Genomic DNA, 24150 nt, shown 5'->3' with positions numbered 1-24150 from the left:
AACAAATTATCCAGGCAGTCTCCTGGAACATAGGGAGCAGAGTCAGAGAGGCCTTGCAAAATGTTGACATTCCTCTGAATGTGCCACCTAATCATCTGTTTGTCTCCCCCAGAACTCAGAGGACAGGTCGTTTTATGAGCTCATTCCTCTATTGTTTCTTGCCATTCAGGCATGCAGAAGAAGAACTGTTTAGAGCCAGAGAAAGGTTTTGGTGGCCTAAAATGAAAAGGATATATAATTTGTTGCAGCCTGCGATGTGTGTTGCCATAACAAGTCATCCACTTCCCCTGCCTCTGGACTCCTGCGCCCTATTCCTGTATCTCATCGTCCTTGGTCGGACATCTCTTTGGATTTCGTCACTGGATTGCCCAGCTCCATACAGCTATAATGGTCAGATTTATACCATTGCCTAAGCTGCTCACTGCCAAGGAGACATCTGATGCAAGTGTCAAGTGTTTGGGAAACAGAGGACCCTGGTCAGACAGCAACGTTCCTGGGAAAAACAGTTCTGGAAGGCCTTCTGCCATCTTCTTGGAGCTGCAGTGAGCTTGTCTTGCGGTCACCATCCCCAAAACAATGGCCAGACTAAACAGGTCAATCAGGTTCTCGAGACTGGACTGTGCTATCCTACCTCAGAATCCCTCCTCATGGAGTTAGTATGTTAGCATGGCTTGCATATGCTCACAATATGTGGCCAAAAACACACTTGAAGGGGGACAACCCCATTGATGCATTCGGCAATTAGCTGCCTTGGTTTCCAGCCCTGGAGCAAGAGGTCGATGTGCCCTCCGCCCAAGCTCTTATTCGCCACTGCCATCGCACTTACTTAAGGCCTCGTCACACCCTGCTTCAAAGTTCGAACGTTTATAAAAGGGCTGTAGATCAGAAGAGACGGGCCACTCCTACCCACCTGGTTGGCCAGAAGGTTTGGCTGTCAAAGAAGCACTTACCACTGATGGTGGAGTCTCGCAAGTTTTGCTTTGTTGACCCATTTCCGGTCTCTGTGGTCCCTGCTTCATTTGCCAGATTGTCGCGTTATGTGAATGTCCTGTATTTTTGTGTTTCATGCCTTGGCTTCATTAGATTTCCGTCAAACTTCATCCTGACTCTGGGTCTGTTTTGCACCATTTATTGTACATACATGACCCAAAATTCAGTCCTAAAGAAGCGTGTTCCCATTGTGTGCAACCTCAACTCAAATGCATGTTGCACACCAACAGATTGTAAACCAACTTACCAATAGACCCTACAAGTGTTGCATTCTAAAGCTTGGTACCATGTTAGCTCCAGTGCATTTTCAATGGGGGCATTAAAACATTACAAACTATGAAAAATCAAGGCTGTTCAAATCTACCACTAGATTGCACTATTCGGGAAGCATTGTGGTTTGGGTGGGAGCAAAAGGCAATGCGCCCAAACACACTTCGGTCTATTTTAGTAGAAATAGACTATTTTTTTGTTTGTGAAAAATGTGTAGAAAGCAGGCGCTTTTTGCATTTATGGAGAGGGAAGATGTCTGTGCTTTTCTCTCACTTGGGTGTAACAAAAGTTTGATTTCTTGGCTTGTTCCACTGTTGTGACACTTCAACCAATGAGCTTCAAGTATTCATCTGAGAAAGAAATAACTCGTGTGTGTATATATTAACTTTTTATGTTTTACTATAAGTGAGACTAACCTAACCTCCGGCCAAAATCACATTTCAAATAAAGCTGCTAAACTGGGCAGTGCCTGGAGGACTAAAGAGTGAGGATGGAGGAGGGGCGGAGTCTGGAGGTATTGAGTTTATTCCACGCCAACCACTTTCACACTTTCTTTGTGTCTGCTCTTCTGGTTAAGTGGGAAGCCTATTCATTTTAATTGAGAATTTGGGAAAAAAAATGTGGTTAACAGGTAGCCAGTCTTCAAACTCCGCCACTCTGATTTACAAATTAAATTAAATTGATCTCACCACAGATTAATAGGATTTAATGTTTGGCTCATTGATCAATATGGACGGACCATGCGTGTCCCTGATTGGCTAATCCACCTGTCAGTCACATCACACCACCAGTTCAAGTTATGTGTCAGATCTGTGGAGACTAGAGGCAACCTTGTTCACAGAAAGGATGCATGCATTTTAAAGGATTGTTCTGGCAGTAACAACCACCGCAATTTAATAAATGCAAGATAGATAAGCTACTGTGTCATACTGTGGAACATTTCAGGCACAGCGAAAGCCTCTCCATGGAGACGAGCAGGTGGCACATATACTACCAGAAAAGTTACAAAATGTACCTTAACTTCTTTAGCTTCTCTTTTTTTTACTGCTGCTCATGATAACCCAATAGGATAAGACAGAACATTAAACTTACATCTTTATAGCCTATGGAACAAACTAATGCCATATAAGGTCAGGCTACTAAAAGCTTTGAGTTACTACTACAATAAGGAACATCTGCTGCTAATGCTAACTACATTATTTACAACTGGTACATGGATGTTACAGTATATCTTCGCAATTGAAAGGTACAAATCCTGTCGAACCTTTACGTGTCTGCTGAGGCTAAGAAACTGCTCTTTCCCTGGAGCCAAGATGCCAGCGCAGGAGGATTATATGGCAGTGTTCTGACAACTAGCTCACTTAGCATAAAACCCCTGTGTCCACGTGAATAACACTATAGTACAATGAAACTCAAAATCCCCTGACATAAGAACTCGACAGACAGAGCTTATCAGGGATTACCAAGGTGTGCACAGCAAATGCAAGAATTATACAGAAATATACAAATGTTTTTTATTGTTGATGTCTCTATACGCTTCAGGCAGTTCAGTGTTAATCTGGAGTGATTCAAATTGAAATAGTTGTTTAAGGAAATTATTGTTTTTTGTGATTTTGTTTTAGCGCTGGAGAAAACAGGTTAAAGGTGCACTATGTGACTTTTGTAGTGAGGTGTAATTGCTTTGGAATGTTCTTCAATACACCGTTAACTTAACTACCTTGCATTTATTCAATTATAGGTGTTTGATTGCTCTAAAATACATAGAAAAAAAATGCATTCTTACATTGAGTGTGATCATCTTTTCACATTTCTGACTTGTATCTTGAGCCACAATAACGAAAGTAGTTTGTGCACAACTGCTGGTGGTGGTCAGACAAGCTACACCAAATTGTAAGGTGTCTTTGATCGTCTGGAAAAGGGCTATATAAGACTAATGCATTATTATAATTATTAAATATACCAGTATAATGTGGAACATAGCAGGCAAGGACAAACAGGTGGCCATTCATCCACCAGAAAAGTTACATAGTGCACCTTTAACTGATTATTAATAACGTATAAACTTAGAAATGACAATATTCATGGTTTTGGTGGATTTTAGAGGCACCTGTATTTTGTTTGTTTTTTCCTAGTAATAGATGAGTACCAAATTAAATTGATTGAAAAGACAAATAGATTGAAAACTCTGCATAACATTTGATTTTTATGCAAATTGATTTTTGACCTTTGACTAAAAAGAAGAAAAAAACTGTATCCACCCAAGATTTTATTATTTTTGTATAGTTTAACACAATCTAATACTTACTTTTCAACAAAGCATTCCAACCACTTGAAGGTGGTGCAAATATTTCTCCTGCTCCCTGTGTCCTCCATCTTTGCTCTCATGAATAATAATGACTCCATGCTCACGCTTGAGCCCAGACAGAGGATAATTTTTTACCTGTTTGACTAAATCTGCAGCTCGGTGTGGGCTTTCTAAAACGTACAATTCTAAAGAGAAAAGACACCATAATCAGCCATTCTTTCTCAAACCACAGGAGCGGCTCTCTACTTTCTAATTAGGGAGTACAATATTCAAATATGGAACCGTGCCAGTCCAAGGTTCTCATCATTCATAATAATCAGAGGAACTATACTAATCAGTGAAGATATCCCCTTAGCCTAATGTGTTCTGAGTTGTGATTGGATTGCAAGCTGTGTTAAATCAAGACTTAAATATAACTGATTATAGTCACATTGTAAATAAGCCCATGTAAGCTGTGAGTGAAATAGGAACTTTAGCCTGACACTATGAATCTGGGTGAAAGATTCATAAAAAATTTACATTGTAGTGCGTGAATAGAATAAAACATGGGACCCAAAACAGTCCCCTGAGGCACCCCGCAGCTCTTTACAACTTAATGGTACAGTGGATCATTTCTGTAGTGAAAAAGCCACCACCTGTGATGGTTTTTCTTTGCCTGGAGTGTTCCACGCTGTAACAATAAGTTACAGGTCAGATCTAGAGAAGCGACACTGCTCAACGTACAAATGTATGTTTGCATGTTTTAACACTCAAAAACATAAAAGAAATTCTAGATACAAAATGCCATATTGTAGATTATTAAAGGCAACTTTGGCTTTTACTAAAGGCAAAGTAATAACATCTCCAAGGCAGTAGGTGGACCCTCCATCAGAAAAATGCTACGCTTGGATATGCTGTTTACAGGGAGCCAACCATTTGGAACATGAACAAATTAGCAACAAGGCTGTTGCTGGCAAGAGTTTCTCAGTGACGGGGTTAAAGCTTCAGAAGCTTTAAAAATATGGTAAATTAACAGAAAAATAAACAGTCAAGTTCTACTAAAGCCAATGTCCCTGTTTGGGCCACATTTACATACAGGCTCTATGTGTGGAGCAGATGTCAGGTCAGTCTGTGCTCCTGCTAATGGACTCCTGCAGCGAGACAAGACCACAAGTGCTCTGGAGGGAGAGAGGGAGAGAGGGAGAGAGGGAGAGGAGGAGGGAGGAAAGGAGGGACTGGGAAGGAACAGCAAGAGAGAGAGAGAGAGGGAAAGGAGGGAACGAGAGAGAGAGAGAGTGGGGTAGAGAACAGGAAATGAGGAAGAAGGACAGACTGAACGGAGAAAGAGGGTGAGAGGGAAAGAAGGGAGAGAGCAGGGGACAGAAAGAGAGGGGGGAAAGGGAAAGACAGGGAGAGAAAGGGAAAGGAGGGAGAGAAGGGGGTGAGTATGAAGGAAGGAAGAGAAAGAAAGGAGAAAGGGGGAGACAAGGGGAGAGAGAAATGAATGAGAGAGACGGCATTGAGAGAGAGGGAAAGAAAGGAGAGCGGAAGTGAGGGAGATGAGGGAAATAAAGACAGTGAGAAACGAGGAAGGGAGGGAGGGGGAGCTGGATACAGATGTACAAATCATATGCATAAAACTAACAGCACCAGTACAGTAATGATTCTATGCTCTGTCTGTTCTGTGTCATTGATTTAATGCTGATGTGGGTTTGTGTTTTGAAGGAATTGTAAAGAGAAAACATTCAAACACAACACTCGATTTGCTCATTGTTTTAATCATTTTACATTCGTGTTCTGTTATTCTTCTGTGCTCCACCTCCACCGCAGCAGCAGAACCGTCGGCCTCCTCAGACCCTCCATCACATTTACCTCAAGCGTAATTATTTGAAAGGGCTTAACCAAAAGTCAACCAAAATTTGTATCCTTGTATTTAGATTTTTGGGGTATTTATATGCAAAAAGGCAGGTTAAACTCATGAGTCACAAGTTTAATCTATCTTTATATAAATACATTGTTCCCTATATGTTTTCTGCATAAATAGTTGAACTCCCCTGCAGGTGTAGTCTTGTGAGTGCAGTTTGGGTCAGATACATAGAGATATGTAATAGTGCTGAGAGCTTTTGCCACGCCTCATGTTTACAAAGGTCAAAATTCTTGTTTCTATTTTGCTATCCTATTAAAATAAATGAGATTCAACATTAAAATCAGAACAAGGCTCTCTGTGAATTTCTAAACACGTCACTCCTCAAAAGGTTTTCTACTTTGCCTAAAAAATTCCACAGAAGGGCATTAAACTGAACCATCCCCACGGAAACAGGTAGGCAGCAGCACCAGGCCAACGTGCAGGTCAGATGCATGGAGAGGTGAACAATTGAATGGCAGGTTTAGTACCATACTGCTGAACAACTTGGGCAAAGCAATCATGCTTCCATGGAGACAAGCAGTCAGCAGAACTCCGACTGCAAAATGACATAATGCACCTTTAAATCATTTTCTTGTTTTTACTTTGATTTGAAGTGATTTTCTTGTCAGAATTATCCAAGCATTAGTAATTAAATCTCTTAATTTCACAGCTGTCACTAAACCAGTATTTTTTTTTAATATTAGAAGAGGAATAGTTGTAAAGAGGAGCGAGACAGAGGTCGATCCTGAGGTCAGAAAAGCCAGGACCGGCCGAATTTCCGCAGTGAAATTTTCTGCAGTGAATAAAAGCATGTTGCTAACAGTGCAACATCATAAAAATGTAGTTTCTTTTTCCCAGAAACTCCATAGTGCCAATTCGCTTGTGGTCAAGGCTGTTGTGCAATGGTCATCACTCTAAAACTCACAAAGCCACATTCTGATAGAGTAGTTGAAAAAGAATGTGTCAACAATGATCCCTGGAAACACTCGGTGGATGGAATTTAATATACATATTCCTTCAATTTTTTTTGGACCTCCTCCTTTCCTCTTCATCAGCAAAATGTTAATATAAATGCATTTGTAACGTCTTTTGTCCTCTGACCCCATGTACTTCCTTTTTGTTGTTGTTCGTCATTGTCGTAACCAGCGGGGCGTAAGGACCAAAGTTGCGAGACTCACGAAGTTTTACAATGTCTTTATTCACAATAAGTGTTCATAGAGGCCAGAGTTCATATATCCACATGGCCGGGGAAACGAGGCAGCTTCATAGCATAATGTCTGGTATTACATAGTTCATTAATCCAAAGTAGCTGGGGAGCGTGGGTGCGGGTCCGTGAGTGCAGAGGGACACAGTGCACGGCAGTGAAGACACAAGACGTACCAGGGCGGAGGTGCGGGTGCTGGGGTAGTCCGGAGCTGGTTCTGGGGCGGAGATCTGGAGCAGGACAAAAAGGTTCCAATGAGACAAAATAGACGAGCATGAATCAAAGTACTAAGCCATGAGCATAATCACGTGAAACACGCGGACGTTCCGGCGCCGAGTGACTCGTCCGAACCCCTCTTATCCACGGCAGGTGGCGTTGATTGCGCTGATGGGGAGCAGGTGCGCGTGGGAGGAGTCCGGATTCCGCCCAGCTCCGGAGACAGACAGGTGAGGGAGGGGGGAAGACGAGGACACGGGGAGAGCAGAGCAGGAACCGTGACAGTCATCATGCAAAGGTAAGGTAAAAGCTACTAAATAAGAGAAAATATAATAATATAATATAATATATTCATTTTATGTAGTATCTCTGGTAATAACTAATACAGAAGCTACTGGCAGGGTCACCTCTTTTTGTCTAGGTACATTTGTTAAAAAGAATCATGGGAAACCAACTTTATGGCACTATCCCAGACACTTTATTCTCTGTCATGGTACATTTACAAAAAAGCAAAGTCAGGTTTGTGGATATGCAAGCCAAAGTAAGGGCATAAGATTTCCTAGTTTTGTGGTGTCATAAACACAACCTAATAAATTATATTGTTCATATATTCTGGAACCTTGCCTGTGTTAATCAGAAGTAACATACTTGTACACCTCATTTATGTTCCTGGACCTACCTGAGCATTGTTGGTATTTTCTTTAATTTTTGTTAGCTAATCCACTGTGAGAATTCATTTTCTGTTAAGTTAATTCACACTTGCATTTAAATGAAGAATCTACTATTTTGGAGTGTCCTGGACAACTTCTGAACCAGCTGAGAAAGCAAAATAATCATCATTTCCAAAGAGAGAGAACCAGACACGGGGGCAAGGAAAATATTTGTAATTTTCTTTCAAAATGTTGTAGTTTTAGTGGGTGTTGTGAAGCAGAAAAAAAGTGTGCTGCAACTCCAAAAAGGTTGGAAAACACTGAGTTAATCTGTAGGTTTAAACCCTGTCTGCCCCTCCGTATGCCACATTCAGAATCTCTGGACTGTATATTTTATGATGTCTCTACCTGCCAGGGTCCATCAGTGGGCCAAGGAATGAAGCGTTTCAATGAGACAAAAATGTAATAAATGAATAATAAATGAGACATGGGACTGGGACCATGAGACACAATATTCATAATTAATTTTTATTCTTTCAAGTCGAAGTATTGCACACCAAATTATTATCAAAACATGCACAATACACAAAATACTCTGATGCAAGCCCTGCACTGCTGCACAATGACTTTATAAGATGGGTCAAATGCAAATGATGGATTTCCCTATTACTGTTAAAAAAAACTACCTTAATGTGATCATTGCAGATATAGGTTTATTGATTCCAGATAAACAATATTTATAATCTGATCATAATATTTACACTTTATAAAGAGTTGTGAAAAGCGCTTATAAAATCGTGGCGAATCATTTGGATGTTCTGAATTCATAAGATAAGTGAGGAAAAACTTTGGACCAAACCATTTAAAATGAACTAGCTCTCTTTGGACAGGTACAGCACCTTTAAGGTTATCTCCTTGGCATTTGGTGAATCCAAAAATACTTTCCCATATGCTTTTGGTGACCTATGCTGCCTCTGGAAAATGAAGATAAGTGTGTTATCTTATGTCCGGGAGCAGGACCACCCCTCATCTCCTTCTGGCTGCTACACTGTTTAAATGGACTGGTCACAAACCTCTGTTTACGTCTTAGGTTCTCAGTTATAAAGCAGGGTGGTTGTAATAGTCTACATTCACCACAGTTTAAAAAGATCGTTTGTTTCATCTGACTTAATGAAAGGTGCAATATGTAACTTTGCTGGTGGAGGATCCACTACCTGATTGTTCTACAGCAGGGGTCTCCAACCTTTTGGTGACTTTTTACAAAACAGAACTGTCAAAGAGCTACCCATTTTAAAGGTTGCAAGAAATTGACCATATATAAGAGCCAGTGCAAGCCTTAGCTGGGATACAGTTAGATATAAAGCATAAACCTTTATCCATTTATTAGTTCAGAAAGTCAGGCATCTATATGATACATTTACAGTGGTCATTCATCAAATTTTTGTTATTCAGCACAATACATATACCGGTAATTCAGATAGCTCCCTTGGAGAGCTACCTGTAAGGGGCTGGAGAGCTACTGTTCTACAGTATAGCATTAAACTTGCATCCATTAATTGCATTTTGTATTGTATTTGGTTGCATTTTTATTGCTAAAAATTCTTTGTAAAACATGTAGAAAATGTTTTAAACTACAGTCATTTGGACACATGTCTCTTTTAGAGTGGAAACGTGTTTAAACCTTCCACTTGTAAAACATGCATTCTTCAGAAGGTTAATTCTAGTAGATTCTTTTTCACATCAAAGTTTAGATAGTTTTCCTACTTTCCATTCTTGACAGTTCACTCACAGTCTTCCTCAGGGTGGGGCAATAAACTGAGAAGAGGGGACGTTTTTGCTCTCATTTCTCATATCTGGGACATACTGTGACATACTGAAGAAGTTGGACTGTAGATGGCGCTGTCATGCTGCCTTTATCGGTTGGAAGACAGTGCCTAAACCTGTTAGTTTGTTTCCAGTGTGTGTTTGCAGTGCTTTGGAAACTTCAAGGCAAATGAATTTTAGATTATAATCAAATGCCTGTAAACCTTTTTTTGGGGCGACAGTGGCTCAGTGGTTAGAGTGTTGGTCCCCCAACCCGAAGGTTGGACGATCGAGTCCCACTTGGACCAAGTTCTGTCGCTGTGTCCTTAGGCAAGACACTTCACCCATTGCCTAGTATGAAAGTGGTCTGTGCGCGAATGATAGGTGGTGGTCGGAGGGGCCGATGGTGCAGATTGGCAGTCTTGCTTCCGTCAGTCTGCCCCAGGGCAGCTGTGGCTGCGATATCAGCATCACCAAGTGTGGAAATGAATGAATAATGACTATAGTGTAGCGCTTTGAGAGGCTTTTACAAGCCTGTAAAGCGCATTACAAGTGTAAGCCATTATTAACCACAGACTTTGGTCTGCAAAATGATCAAAGACTAAATGACTTGTAACTTGGTTTTGCAGCTGATGGTAGTATATCTATTTGTTTCCACAGTAACACAGTTGGTCAGTAAAAGTCTGAAAATAATTTGTTCTAATATTTGTTCAAATTAAGCAGAGTAATTTACCATGATGAACACTATTGTCATTATTTAGTTATTTTTGTAATTTGTAATTTTTGTAATTTACCACATGATACCTGTGAAATCATGTGACTTCACAGAAGAGTCGTCTGTGACTGCAAACATGACACTTAAGTACCACTGGTAATGTACGGTATTCTTCTTCTGTATTTATTTTGTAGCAAATTGTAGTATACAGAGCTGAGCAGATTCTCTCCATCTCTCTCTTAGTTTTCATGGTGTTGAAGGGCTGAAACTTGGAGAATAAATGTTGACACATGAACATCAGTATGAAATGGAATTCATGCCTTTTTTATTTTATGAAGAAAACCAGGGTAGCTACAGTCTGGCATCACCCGCCGTTCTCCATAGAAATAGGTAGGTTTAATGTATTGTCAAAGGTATAGAAAATCAGATACTAATCAATAATAAAACTAGCATTGAAACTTGATAAATCATTGGAGCAGGTATCGATACTGAAAAAGTCACATTAATTTTATTTCAGGCAGAAATGAAGCTTTCCTGAATAGCTTTAGAATGATCTTGAGCTGTATCAGAACAAGTATAAGACACATAGACTAGTATATGACCATGGACCGCTATGGGACATATCTGGTCCAGTGAGGGCTAACACAGATATAACACCACAGGGTAATATAAAAGAAAGTACCATGATTTAATGTTGAAAGTCACACTCTGTTGTTTAAAGGCTGTTTTGACTTACCAGTGATATAAAGCCCCCCAACAGCCTCCATCCTTACCCCCACCATAAACTTGTACTTTCTCTGCTTACATTCCTCACACTAGTCTACCCTCTGATTAAATATGTAAGCACGCTGACAGCTTGTTCATCCTCGCTCAGCCTCCAGGGGGCGCTCCTGTCAGACACATTACGGCTTCAGTATGGATGACATGACAGCAGGAGCTTCCAGTCCGCTCTGCCCTCAGGTTAGCATGCTGATGGCCCTCTCTATGGGATCTCTCTATTGGCACTACTGAGCTAGAAATCTTGTGTCTTATCTCTATGACTTCCAATCTAATGGAGTAATAGAATATCTCTTTAAAACTGGCTATAATCATTTTGGTGTTTGAATTATGCTCCTTAACTTTATAATACTTAAAAGCGCTGTAAGGGCCTGAATTTTACTGTCTTAAAACATAAAAACAGAGCTAGTTCGTTTTAAATGATTGCAGTGGTCCCAAGTTCTTCCTCACTTACCTTCTGCATTCAGAGCATGCTAATTATTCACCATGATGAGTTTATAAGTGCGTTTCACAACTTTCAGAGCCCAGAGAGGAGTTTGCTGTGACGTGTACTTCCTGATTCTCGGACAGTAAAATGCTTTATAACTAGATGCAGACAGTACACAACGGTCTTACTTTGACCTCAAGAGTGAAAGACATGCACTGTGCAACTTTTCTGGCGGTGGGGGCTGTCACCTGTCCGTTTCCATGGAGATTGTTATTGTTTAAAAAAAAACAAAAAACAAACAAAAAAAAAAACAAAAAAAAAACAAAAAACAAACATGCATTCTACAACAAAAACATGCATTCTAACTGGGAGTGGGTTATCTCTCCATAGATCTGATCTGTAACCTGGCTTGCTGTACTCACCAACTTGTCTCCAAGATAGATAGATGAATTTAAAGCCATACTGTGGAATATTTCAAGCAACATCTGCAGGATCCTCTTCCAGAAAAGTTACATCTAAAATTCACAAATTAGCATTATCATTCTTTGGCAGGGGTTGGTTAAACACATTTTCCTTATTAATTTTGTGGAGTACATTTTTTTTCAAATACTAACAGTCACGGCTTTTGTAATTTAACCATGTTACAGGTCACGGCTCTTCTGTAATGTAACTGGCAGCTCCCGTGTTGGATTCTGACAAGCCACGGATCCAGATCCTGATCCTGATTCTCCGATTGGACTACCACTTGGACTCTGATTGGTCATTGCTGTCCCTGCGCTGGGTTGGACAGGCACGCTCCTGCTCCACTCCGCCAAACCCAGTTCCACCTGATGGGGCAGGTCCATTAAAACAGCCTGTCTGCTGCCGGATCAAGGCGGTGGGGATCATTTTTGTTGGCAGTTCGCCACTTGTTTCGCTGTGTCTCGTTGGATGTGTCTCTCTCTCGTTTGTTACTTTAGCTAACTGCAAGAACTTTTGTACCACTTTTTGATGAGACTCTTTCTCTCTGACTCTCTCTGTCTCTTTCTCTCTCTCTCTGTTTCTTTCCCTCTGTCTCTCTCTCTCTCTCTCTCACCTATCTCTTTTTGTCTGTCTCTTTCTTTCTCTCTCTGTCTCTCTCCCTCTGTCTCTTTCTGTCTCTCTCTCTCTCTCTCTCTCTGTCTCTTTCTGTCTCTCTCTGTCTCTCTCCCTCTGTCTCTTTCTGTCTCTCTCTCTCTCTCTCTCTCTCTGTCTCTTTCTGTCTCTCTCTGGCTCTCTCCCTCTGGCTCTCTCTCTGTCTCTCTCTCCCTCTGTCTCTCTCACTCCCTCTGGCTCTCTCTGGCTCTCTCTCTGTCTCTGTCTCTCTGTCTCTCTTTCTCTCTCTTTATAAACCCTATAAATTTTTTTTTTTTTTTTCAAAGTTAAATGGCAAATTCTCTTATCTTGTGCACATGAACCCAGCCTATAAACCTAATATACAATACACTGAATGGTGACAGGTAGGGCATCTGACTTAAAACCCACTTAATCAAGGCGATGTCATTCTTAGTAGAGAGTGTATTGTAGTGAAATGCTGACACATTAGCGTGTTATCATTTCATTAGCATGCAGGACACAGGAGCAGAGGCTTGATTAAACATGCTGTAATTGCCTGTAGTCATTATAACAGTGTAATTCCCAGACAATTTGTTGCTTTGTTGAAGGATGACATTTTAATATTTAACACAAGTATAATGAGAATGCAACATATCTCATCCCTGCTCTCTTTTTAATGGCATATTGGGTTTAGCTCGGTCGGATTAGGTGTTTGGTGCCCCCAATTGGCCAAGGAAGGTCTTGATTAGGTTTGCACCTGGTTTAGTCCTATTATAGACCTGGTTTAGTCCTACTTTAGACTTGGTTCAGTTCTAGTTTAAATCTGGTTTAGACCTGGTTTAGTTCAGGTTTAGCTCTGGTTTAGTCCTGGTTTAGACCTAGTTTAGACCTGGTTTAGACATGGTTTAGTGCTGGTTTAGACCTGGTTGAGACCTGGTTTAGTCCTGGTTTAGTCCTGGTTTAGTCCTGGTTTAGCCCTGGTTTAGACCTAGTTTAGACCTGGTTTAGACCTGGTTTAGACCTGGTTTAGACCTGGTTTAGACCTGGTTTAGACCTGGTTTAGACCTGGTTTAGTCCTGGTTTGGTCCTGGTTTAGATCTGGTTTAGACCTAGTTTAGACCTGGTTTAGACCTAGTTTAGACCTGGTTTAGATCTGGTTTAGACCTAGTTTAGACCTGGTTTAGATCTGGTTTAGACCTAGTTTAGACCTGGTTTAGACCTGGTTTAGACCTGGTTTAGACCTGGTTTAGTCCTGGTTTGGTCCTGGTTTAGATCTGGTTTAGACCTAGTTTAGACCTGGTTTAGACCTAGTTTAGACCTGGTTTAGATCTGGTTTAGACCTAGTTTAGACCTGGTTTAGACCTAGTTTAGACCTGGTTTAGATCTGGTTTAGACCTAGTTTAGACCTGGTTCAGACCTTGTTTAGACCTGGTTTAGACCTAGTTTAGACCTGGTTTAGATCTGGTTTAGACCTAGTTTAGACCTGGTTCAGACCTTGTTTAGTCCTGGTTTAGACCTGGCTTAGACATGGTTTAGTTCTGGTTTAGTTCTGGTTTAGTCCTGGTTTAGATCTGGTTTAGACCTAATTTAGACCTGGTTTAGACCTGGTTTAGACCCAGAGAAATACAAAGTATTTCTTTGATTTCCTCTGGGTATTTTTTATGTAATAAAAATAGATTTGAGCTGTAGAAAGTTGAATAAGTGACTTCTGTGTTTAATTATTGGTTCATTCTGGTCCTTTTAATGATACTGTTTATTTTAAAAATTGTTTCTTGGAATGACCTTGATTTTCTGTTATTGAGTCATTGAGTCGGTTAAATAAAGTAGTTTCAATATTATCACTTATTTCAATATCTCTCTGTAGCAATAAGTCGTGCTTCATTGGTGTTATGGACAGGCCTGTGGAGGAGAGTTTAATGTTGTGCAGGATGGTAAACGTGACAGAAGCAGAAACACAGACTAGAAAAACAAAAAGGCTTAATAACATGATAAAAGAACTTGGTCTGTGGGATCCATGGAGACATAGAAACCAATTTTTTTTTCTCCGCTGCTCATAACAGCTACTCGAGGACAGACTTTTTGTGTCTCTCAACAACATGCATAAAGTCACTGATTACATATAGAAATGATAACTCTGAGGGACCATGCACCTGTAATTTTACACCTTGATCTTTGTAAAGGGATTTTTTTAATATTAAGGTTAAATGTACTATTATTTAACAACACAAGAATTAAAACACCCTATTTAAACTATTTAAAGATACTGGAGATGTCACTCCAACTTCTGTGGAGTTGAGCCAAAGCTGTAATTTGGGGAAAAAATATCCAAATATCATCCCAATTTAAAAAAAAAATGCAATTGGAGTAACAAACCAGTGAATATAAAATAAAATTATTGGAAATAGAACACAAAAATAGAAGTGAAAATTACACATTGCTTAAATAAAAAGAAGCTTGGAAAGTTGAATGCACGTCTTATATACAGAGCATATGGGGCCATAAGATTCTCTAGGCAAAGATAAATGAGACGGGTAATAGAGCTAGTCGCCTTCTTTTCAACTTATGAAAAACACAAACAGACAGAATGGTTCACAAAATAAATGATCATACAAATAAGACAACGGTGCATCGCCCTAAAGACCAAACCCAATTAATGATGTTTAAACATCAGAGTAAAACCTCTCACTCGCCTGAGTCTGCCTGCCCTGTGTGTAGAGGGAACTGCAGGAATGGGCTCAAACAACAGAAACTGAAATTAGAGAGGAAATTACAAAGTTAAAAAACAATATATCCCCATGGAATTCTATAAATGTTTTATAAATACTTTGTTGTTGTTACTGACCAGGGTTTATACAAATACAAAGAGAGATATGATGAACTGAGTCCATCACAGTCCTTCATAAAGAAGGAAAGTATGCAACGCCTAGTAAAGGATTTAGACCTACTAGTCTTTTGTGTAATGCTTTAATGTTATTGATCAATGTTTTAGCTAAAAGAATTCAAAACATAAAAAAACTAAAAAACAATTTCATCCGGATCAGACGAGTTTTATCCCAAGTCGACATAGCACTAATAATATGAGGAGAACCTTAACTGTCATAACACAAGTGAAAAATCATAAGAGCAGTTTTATGATAATTAATTTTGATACACAAAAAGCCTTCAATACTGTCAATTGGCATCTTAGTCCTCAGAATAGTACGCTTTCAGCCATGGGCTTTCATCCAAAATTTGAGTGAATAAAAGTGATTTATACAAATCTGAAATCATGTGTCAGGTTTAATGGATGCTGCTGTGATTTGTTTTATTTGAAAAGAGGAGTGCGTCAGGGTGACTGTTTGAGCCCCCTGCTATTTGCAATTAATATTGAGCTTTTCTTGAGCATTAATCAGGATGAATAAAAATATTAAGGGCACTGGGGACAAAAATAAGGATTTCATACGTCATCATAACATTGGTTTAATGCCATGCCGTGGAATATTAGAGGCAATGCGATAATATCTCCATGGAGACAAGCAGGTGTCCAGGACTACCAGCAGTTACACAGTGCCCCTTTAACACATGAAGGGCCTAAATCTGACTCTTGTCATGATAAATGCTCTTTACATTGTGCATTGTGTGGTAATAACTGCTAAATAAGAACAAAAATGAGACTGTTAAACGTAATCTATTCATTTTACACTAAAACTACGATGGAAGTATAATAAAACCTGGAAGGCAAACCCAAGATGGCGTCATATTGTTTTCAATGTCCTGTGCTCATTTGCCCACGGTCCCAAAAATCATTTTCCCTTCCACATTAGTCAAACTCTTAAGATAACTTTTTGGTGCTTTGAGGATTTAAAAATTTAGCAGTAAAAATGTTCATGTTGTGAAAATAGAGAATCCTTACAAAATTCAACCTTTCACCAGTCGATCTCACCCTGGGACTGAGGGGGAGTGTCTTATCCAGTCCTTATTACTGTATATAGATCCATGGTACTAACTAATACAGAAGCTACTGACACGGTTTCCTTTATTGTCCAATCAGGCACATTGTTACTAAGAACCATGGGAAACTGACTCACGGTTCAAAATCAGGTAAAGCCCTTAAATAGCCTAGAATCTGACCCAAAGTTACATACATGGTTAGTACTTATACTTGAAAACTGCATGGTAATACGACAGACTTTTGATACTCCTTCTTCTGCTCCTTTGTACTTACCTGGGAGACTGGCTCATCTTCTCTCGTCTTTCTCTGGTGGGTTGTATTCTCTCTATTCGCTGCTGCACTTCTGTATGGGTCCCTAGAGTGTTCACACCTCTCCCTCCTTCTCTCCTTCCTTTCCTTCTTTCTCTCCCTCCCTTTCTCTCTCTCTCTCTCTCATGTCTGGGTTCTGCCATCTTTATGTTCCCTCACCTCTATTCTTCTCTCTCCAGTGTCACATCCAGACAGTAATATTGAGGTTTTAGTCCTGTTTTAGTCCAGACCGGGTATAGTCCAAGTTTAGATCTAGTTTAGTTCATGTTTGGTAAGTTAAGACCTAGTTTAGTCCAAATTTAGACAAGGTTTAGTTAGATTTGGTCAGTTTTGTGTTAATTTAGACCTGGTTTTGTTCACAAATAGATCTGGTTTAGTCTTGGTTAAGAACTAGTTTAGTCTTAGATCTTGTTTAGTCAAATCAAAACCATCTGCAGCTTTTTACCATTTAAAAAACATTATAAAAATCAAAGGTATACTGTTGTTTCAGTTTTATGCAGCCTGGATTTTAATGTCTTTATTATTCTGTAAAGCACTCTGAATTACTTTGTGTACGGATTGTGCTAAACAAATACACTTGCCTTACCTGCAGTTTAGACCTACTTTAGTCTACTTCTGTATGGGTCCCTAGAGTGTCACACCTCTGCGCCTCTCTACACATTGTAGTCCTGCTTTAGTCCAGACCAGGTTTAGTCCTAGTTTAGATCAGGTCATTTTATACTAGGCTTAGTTACTGGTGTAGTACTAATTTTGTTCTTTTTTATCATATTTTAGACCTGGTTTAGTCCTAGTTTAGACCTGGTTTAGTCTTGATTAAGAATTGTTTTAATAGCGTACTAATTTTGGGTTTTTGTTGTACTTTAGACCTAGGTAGAATTTAGGTTTCTTCCTAGTTTAGTTTATTATTAGTTTAATAGTTTAGACCTGTTTTGTTCTACCTTGTTTAGTCCTTGTTTTAGTCTTAGTTTAGACCTGGTTTAGTCCCAGTTTAGATCTTGTTTAGTCCTTGTTTTAGTCTTAGTTTAGACCCGGTTTAGTCCTAGCTTAGACCTTGTTTAGTCCTTGTTTTAGTCTTAGTTTAGACCCGGTTTAGTCCTAGATTAGACCTTGTTTAGTTCTTGTTTTAGTCATAGTGTAGACCCAGTTTATTCCTAGCTTAGACCTTGTTTAGTCCTTGTTTTAGTCTTAGTTTAGACCCGGTTTAGTCCCAGCTTAGACCTTGTTTAGTACTTGTTTTAGTCTTAGTTTAGACCCGGTTTAGTCCTAGCTTAGACCTTGTTTAGTCCTTGTTTTAGTCTTAGTTTAGACCCAGTTTAGTCCTAGCTTAGACCTTGTTTAGTCCTTGTTTTAGTCTTAGTTTAGACCCAGTTTAGTCCTAGCTTAGACCTTGTTTAGTCCTTGTTTTAGTCTTAGTTTAGACCCAGTTTAGTCCTATTTTAGACCTTGTTTAGTCCTTGTTTTACTCTTAGTTTAGACCCAGTTTAATCCTATCTTAGACCTTGTTTAGTCCTTGTTTTAGTCTTAGTTTAGACCCGGTTTAATCCTATTTTAGACCTTGTTTAGTCCTTGTTTTACTCTTAGTTTAGACCCAGTTTAATCCTAGCTTAGACCTTGTTTAGATCTTGTTTTAGTCTTAGTTTAGACCCGGTTTAATCCTAGTTTAGACCTTGTTTAGATCTTGTTTTAGTCTTAGTTTAGACCTGGTTTAATCCTAGCTTGGACCATGTTTAATCCCTCGTTTAGGTCTGGTTTAGTTCAGTTCTGTATGGGTCCCTAGAGTGTTCAAACCTCTCCCATCTCTCTCCTTCCTCCTCTCTTTCTCTATCTTTCTCCCCCCTCCCTCCCTTTTTTCTCTCCCTCTCTCACTCTCTCCTTCCCTCATGTTTCTTCACCTCTGTTCTTGTCTTCCCAGGCTCACAGCCGTACATCAAACCATAATATTGAAGTAGCCAGTCCTTAGTCCTGTTTTAGTCCAGACTGGGTTTAGTCCATGTTTAGTTTAAGTTAAGACCTGGTTTAGACCAAGTTTAGATCTGGTATTGTCCAAATTTAGACTCAGTTTACTTGGACTTAGTCTTAGTTTATTACTAATTTGGGTCTGGTTTAGACTGGGTTGTCAGCCTACCAGCTTAGATCCTGTTAAGTTCTTGTGTAGATCTGCTTTAGTGTAAGTTAAGACCTGGTTTAGTCCTAGTTTGGACCTGGTTTAGTATGGGTTTAGACCTGGTTTAGTCCAAGTATAGGACTGTTGTAGGACTAATTTAGGTCTTGTTTACTCCTAGTTTAGACCTGTCTTGTCCTATAGTTTAGACCTGGTTTAGTCCCAGTTTAGAAATTTGGTCCTGATTTAGAACTGGTTTGGTCCCTTTTTAGACCTTGTTTAGTCCCAGTTTAGAACTGGTTAGTCCTGGTGTTTAGTCCCACTTTAGTTAAAGTTTACCAGATTTTGTTTATTTAGACCTTGATTAGTCCTTGTTTGGACCTGGTTTGGTTCAAGTAAGGAACTGGTTTAACATTTAGATCTTGTTTAGTCCTAGCTTAGACCTGCTTTAATTGTAGTTTAGACCTAGTTCATTCCCAGTTTAATCCTGGTTTAGTTCTAGATTAGTCCTGGTGTATCCCCAGTTTAGACCTGGTTTAGTCTTGGTTTAGAACTGGCTTAGGCCTAGTTTAGAACTGGTTAAGTCCTAGTTTACATCTACTATATTAATTATAACCTCATCATAACTCCTCATAGTCCTATGTGTGTGCCAACTTTGAAGACACCCAAGCCTAGTCCTTACACACACTATGTGACTTCTACGTAAAATGCTCTTCCTTCTCATAAGCATTCCATGGCACTAACACTCCTCCATCCCACCACCGACAGACCCCCCCACCTCCATCTCTGTCCTGTATCCTAGCAACCGCTCCCATAGTAGCTGCATGCATACGGAGAGAGTGTGGCCCAGGACCACAAGGAGTTGCCGGAGATTCGGTTGTGGAGTTGTGGAGTCACGATCGGTCCGTTTATCCAGTTTTCACATAATCCCAGCTCTGTGCCAGACTGTCGGGACTTAATAACAATTGGATGGATGTGAAGAGAAACAGCTCCTCACTGTGGAGATAAGGAGTAATACATCTGATGAATCTATTTAAAATAACTGTATTTAGCTTGCACTCTTACATTTTTAATAAAGGTATTAAAATCACAGCTCAACTTGGGTCGCCAGTGCATTACTGCAGTAGCACTGATTCATAATTGGCTGGAGGAGCTGGGGTTTAGGTAGTGACCATTCACATCAGAGGTGGTCCTAGTTCATTTTAAACAGGTTACAGCGGTCCAAAGTTATTCCTCACTTACCTTATGCATTCAGAGCACTGTAATTATACACCCCAATAAGTTTATAAGCACTTTTCATAACTTTCAGGGACTAGAACGAAGATTTTCCATCACAGTAATGCTCAGAATAACTAGCATGCTACTGTGCTCTTCCTGATTCTCAAACACTTCAGAATGAAATGCAGACAGTACACAGTGGACATATTCGACCTCAAAAGCTGCTTATACAATATACCGACCTAGACACGTTTTGCTCAAATTCATGGAGAAAAAATCAGGTACAGGCCTTTGAGAATCAGCATTACAAATATTATCAGTAAAAGTATATGTGATTTGAACTACCTCATATCTGGAGACGCAGTCAGGTCATGTTATTGGAATTTAAAATCAAAATCTTACATACACTTCCTTTAATGATCTATCAATTTTATGTTCTAATATTGTATCCTGTATTAAAAAAAACTATATTTGTCATCAGAATGCATCAGTGATGTGTGAGCCTGAGGAGCAGACAGCACAGACAGACGGGACAGAGTCATCAGAAATACACAAGACTACTGAGATATTTTAGGAGGGGAGATGTATGCTGTCACACCAAGTTATTTTTATTCATGTTAGTAATACACAGCAGCAACACCAGAGCAGTATTATTAATAGAAGTAGTTTTAGTAGTAGTAGTAGTAATGGTAGTAGTCATAGTAGTAGAAGTAGTAGCAGCAGCGCCTGTAGTAGCAGTACTAGTAGTCATAATATAGTAGTTGTAGCAATAGCAGTAGTGCTTAGTATTCATAGTAGTAGTAGTAGTAGTAGTCATAGTAGTAGTCATAGTAGTAGTAGCACCAGTAGTGTTTAGTACAGTAGTAGCAGTTGTAGAGTAGTACTAGTAGCAGTTGTAGTAGTTGTTGTAATAGCAGAATCAGTAATAGTAGTAGTGGCAGTGATAGATCAGAAGTTATTGTAATAGCAAGTTCTCAGCAACAACATAGTGGAACACAATCCTACAAAACTGCAGAGAACGTCGATATAACGGCACTACAGTCATAAACACAGATTCATGAGCAAAACTGCTCTTAATGTTTGTGAATCCACTATACATTTACACAAATGTCCCATCTGCAGCAGAGCATGTACACTGTCCCTGTTCAATAAACCAATCAAAATAAATCTAATAATAGTAGTAGCAGCAGCAGCAGCAGTAATAGTAGTAACAGTAGCAGTAATAATAGTAGTAGTAAATGGTCATATTTATATAGGGCTTTTCTACCTTCAAGGCACTCAAAGTGCTTTACATCCAGGAACTACTCACCCATTCACACACACATTCATACACCAGTGTCTTGCCCAAAGACACAACAGCAGTATTCATCTGTGAGAGCGGTATTCGAACCGCCAAACTATGTATCAGAGGATTATAATAGTAGTAGTAGTAGTAGTATTACTAGTAGTAGTAGTAGTCGAAGTAAATCAGCAGTGGTATCACTAGTAGCAGCATCACCACCAGCAGCAGCAGTAGTAGTAGTAGTAATAGTAGTAATAGTCACTAGTGATTGTCCCTGCCTTTCTGATTGGTCCATTACATTCACAGAAGTAGCTGTAGTGCACTACAAGTAGTAGTAATAGTAGCAATAGTAGCAATAGTAGCAATAGTAACAGTAGTAGTAGTAGTAGTAGTAGTAGTAGTAGTAGTAGTAGTAGTACTAGTAAAAACAAGTAGTGTCAGCAGTAATGCAGCCATGAAGCCATAGATGATTAAAAGTTATGGTATGCAATCACACGAAACTGCAGACATCACCACAGCCATAAGCGGTGTGATTATTGTCAAAGCAGACACTTAAGTCGTAAACACAGATTCATGAGCACAACTTAGGTTTGTGCACAACAATCTGACTCCAGAACACATTTACATAGACTCCCCATCTGCACACGACTAACAAGAGATTTATGTGGACTTAATATTACCTCATCATCTTCTGTTTACCGTTTAGGACCTGTTTAAACTACCATTCGCCCATTAGCCTGTGTGCTTTAACGATTCAGGTGCCAAGCAGCCAACAGGAGAAGTCAGGAGCAGACAGGAGCAGACAGGAGCAGCCAGGAGCTGACAGGAGCAGCCAGGAGCTGACAGGAGCAGACAGGAGCGGACAGAAACAGACAGGAGCAGACAGGAGCTGACAGGAGCTGACAGGAGCAGTCAGAAACAGACAGGAGCAGCCAGGAGCAGCCAGGAGCTGACAGGAGCAGACAGGAGCTGAGAGGAGCAGACAGAAACAGACAGGAGCAGCCAGGAGCAGACAGGAGCAGCCAGGAGCTGACAGGAGCAGACAGGAGCTGACAGGAGCAGTCAGAAACAGACAGGAGCAGCCAGGAGCAGACAGGAGCAGCCAGGAGCTGACAGGAGCAGCCAGGAGCTGACAGGAGCAGACAGGAGCTGACAGGAGCAGTCAGAAACAGACAGGAGCAGCCAGGAGCAGACAGGAGCAGCCAGGAGCTGACAGGAGCAGACAGGAGCTGACAGGAGCAGACAGAAACAGACAGGAGCAGACAGGAGCAGCCAAGAGCTGACAGGAGCAGACAGAAACAGACAGGAGCAGACAGGTGTAGACATGTGCAGACAGGAGCAGACAGGAGCTGACAGGAGCAGACAGGAACTGACAGGAGCAGACAGGTGCAGACAGGAGCAAAGAGGTGCAGACAGGAGCAGCAAAGAACAGGGAGGAGGAGAGAAAGACGGAGAGGAGCAGGAAGGAGTAGACAGGAGCAGGCAAGAGCAGACAGGGGCTGACAGGAGCAAAAAGATACAGACAAGAGCAGAGAAGAGAGGAGCAGGCAGGAGAAGAGAAGAGAGAAGAAAAAACAGGTGCAGACAGGGTCAGAAAGGAGCAGAGCTGACAGGTGCAGAGAGGAGCAGACAGGTGCAGACAGGAGTAAGCAAGCACAAGACGTCTCAGAGAAGCAGACAGGAGCAGATAGGAGCAGACAGGAGGCGACAGGAGCATACAGGAGTAGACAAGAGCAGACAGGGGCTGACAGGAGTAGACATGGGCTGACAGAAGTAGAGAGGAGCAGACACAGAGGAGTAGACAAGAGCAGACAGGAACAGGTAGGAACAGACAAGGGCTGACAGGAGCAGAGAGGAGCAGAGAGGATCAGACAGGAGCAGACGGGAGCAGACAGGAGCAGAGAGGAGCAGAAAGGAGCAGAAAGGAGCAGACAGGAGCAGACAGGAGCAGAGAGGAGCAGACAGGAGCAGACGGGAGCAGACAGGAGCAGACAGGAGCAGAGAGGAGCAGACAGGAGCAGACAGGAGCAGACAGGAGTACAGAGGAGCAGAGGAGAAGACCAGAGTAGAAAGGAGCATCGATGAAATGCTCTTGGCAAAGGTTATACACTGACTTAATGTGGACAATGATGGCACAAAGAGATGGAGGCAGTGTTATGGAATGGCGCTAGCTATTGTACTGTCAATGTGCAGTAGCTATAAAGGATTCTTAAAAGTATATGATAGAAGGCTATTAGCTTTTGCAGACTTGGTATTTGAACAAAGGTCGATGAAGTAGTCAAACATAATGCAAGTGAGGTTTCTTCAAAATAATATTACAGAAGTAGAAGTAGGAAGTATTGGTTCAAGAAATTACTCAAGTAAAAGGAAAAAGTATTCAGGGAAACTACTACGTAATAACATCTGATGTACAGTTTGAAGTTAATGTAATTTGAAAGAAAAAAAAAGTAATAATACACAAAATCTGGTATTTTCAAAGAATAGACACAAAAATAAGACAAACTAAATCATACCCGGAGTGGTGCAAAAACAAATGTTCTCATTATTTCATATTGTCGACATAAAGCTTTGTCATTTGTAGAGGAAGAGGAACGACAACTTTTACTCATGTAAGAATACTGTAACACTGTATAACATATTATTAAAGTAAAAGTATGGTATAGAATGGAATAGAATTTTTGTTTAAAAAGTTACTTAAAAGTATCTGTCTCCAAGGACATGAGGATGGTGCCACCGTCAGGGCAAGTTACAGGTCAGATCTTCAAACATACCACCACAGCACAGTAGTATGCATGTCTTTAAACTATTTTGACCAATAAAACACATGTTACTGAAGGAATGCAAGACAGAATAGTCCAATGCCACACTTAGGAATCTCTCTATTGAGAAAGCAAATTACGTAGTGTACCTTTAAAAACATCCTTCTCATCTTTAGTTCATTTCAGGTCAGTGGACATTCATATACACTGCAGCTTCCACCACTCACACAACAG

This window comes from Periophthalmus magnuspinnatus, chromosome 8 (assembly GCF_009829125.3).
Source record: "Periophthalmus magnuspinnatus isolate fPerMag1 chromosome 8, fPerMag1.2.pri, whole genome shotgun sequence".
NCBI lineage: Eukaryota > Metazoa > Chordata > Actinopteri > Gobiiformes > Gobiidae > Periophthalmus > Periophthalmus magnuspinnatus.
This window is presented reverse-complemented; position numbering follows the sequence as displayed.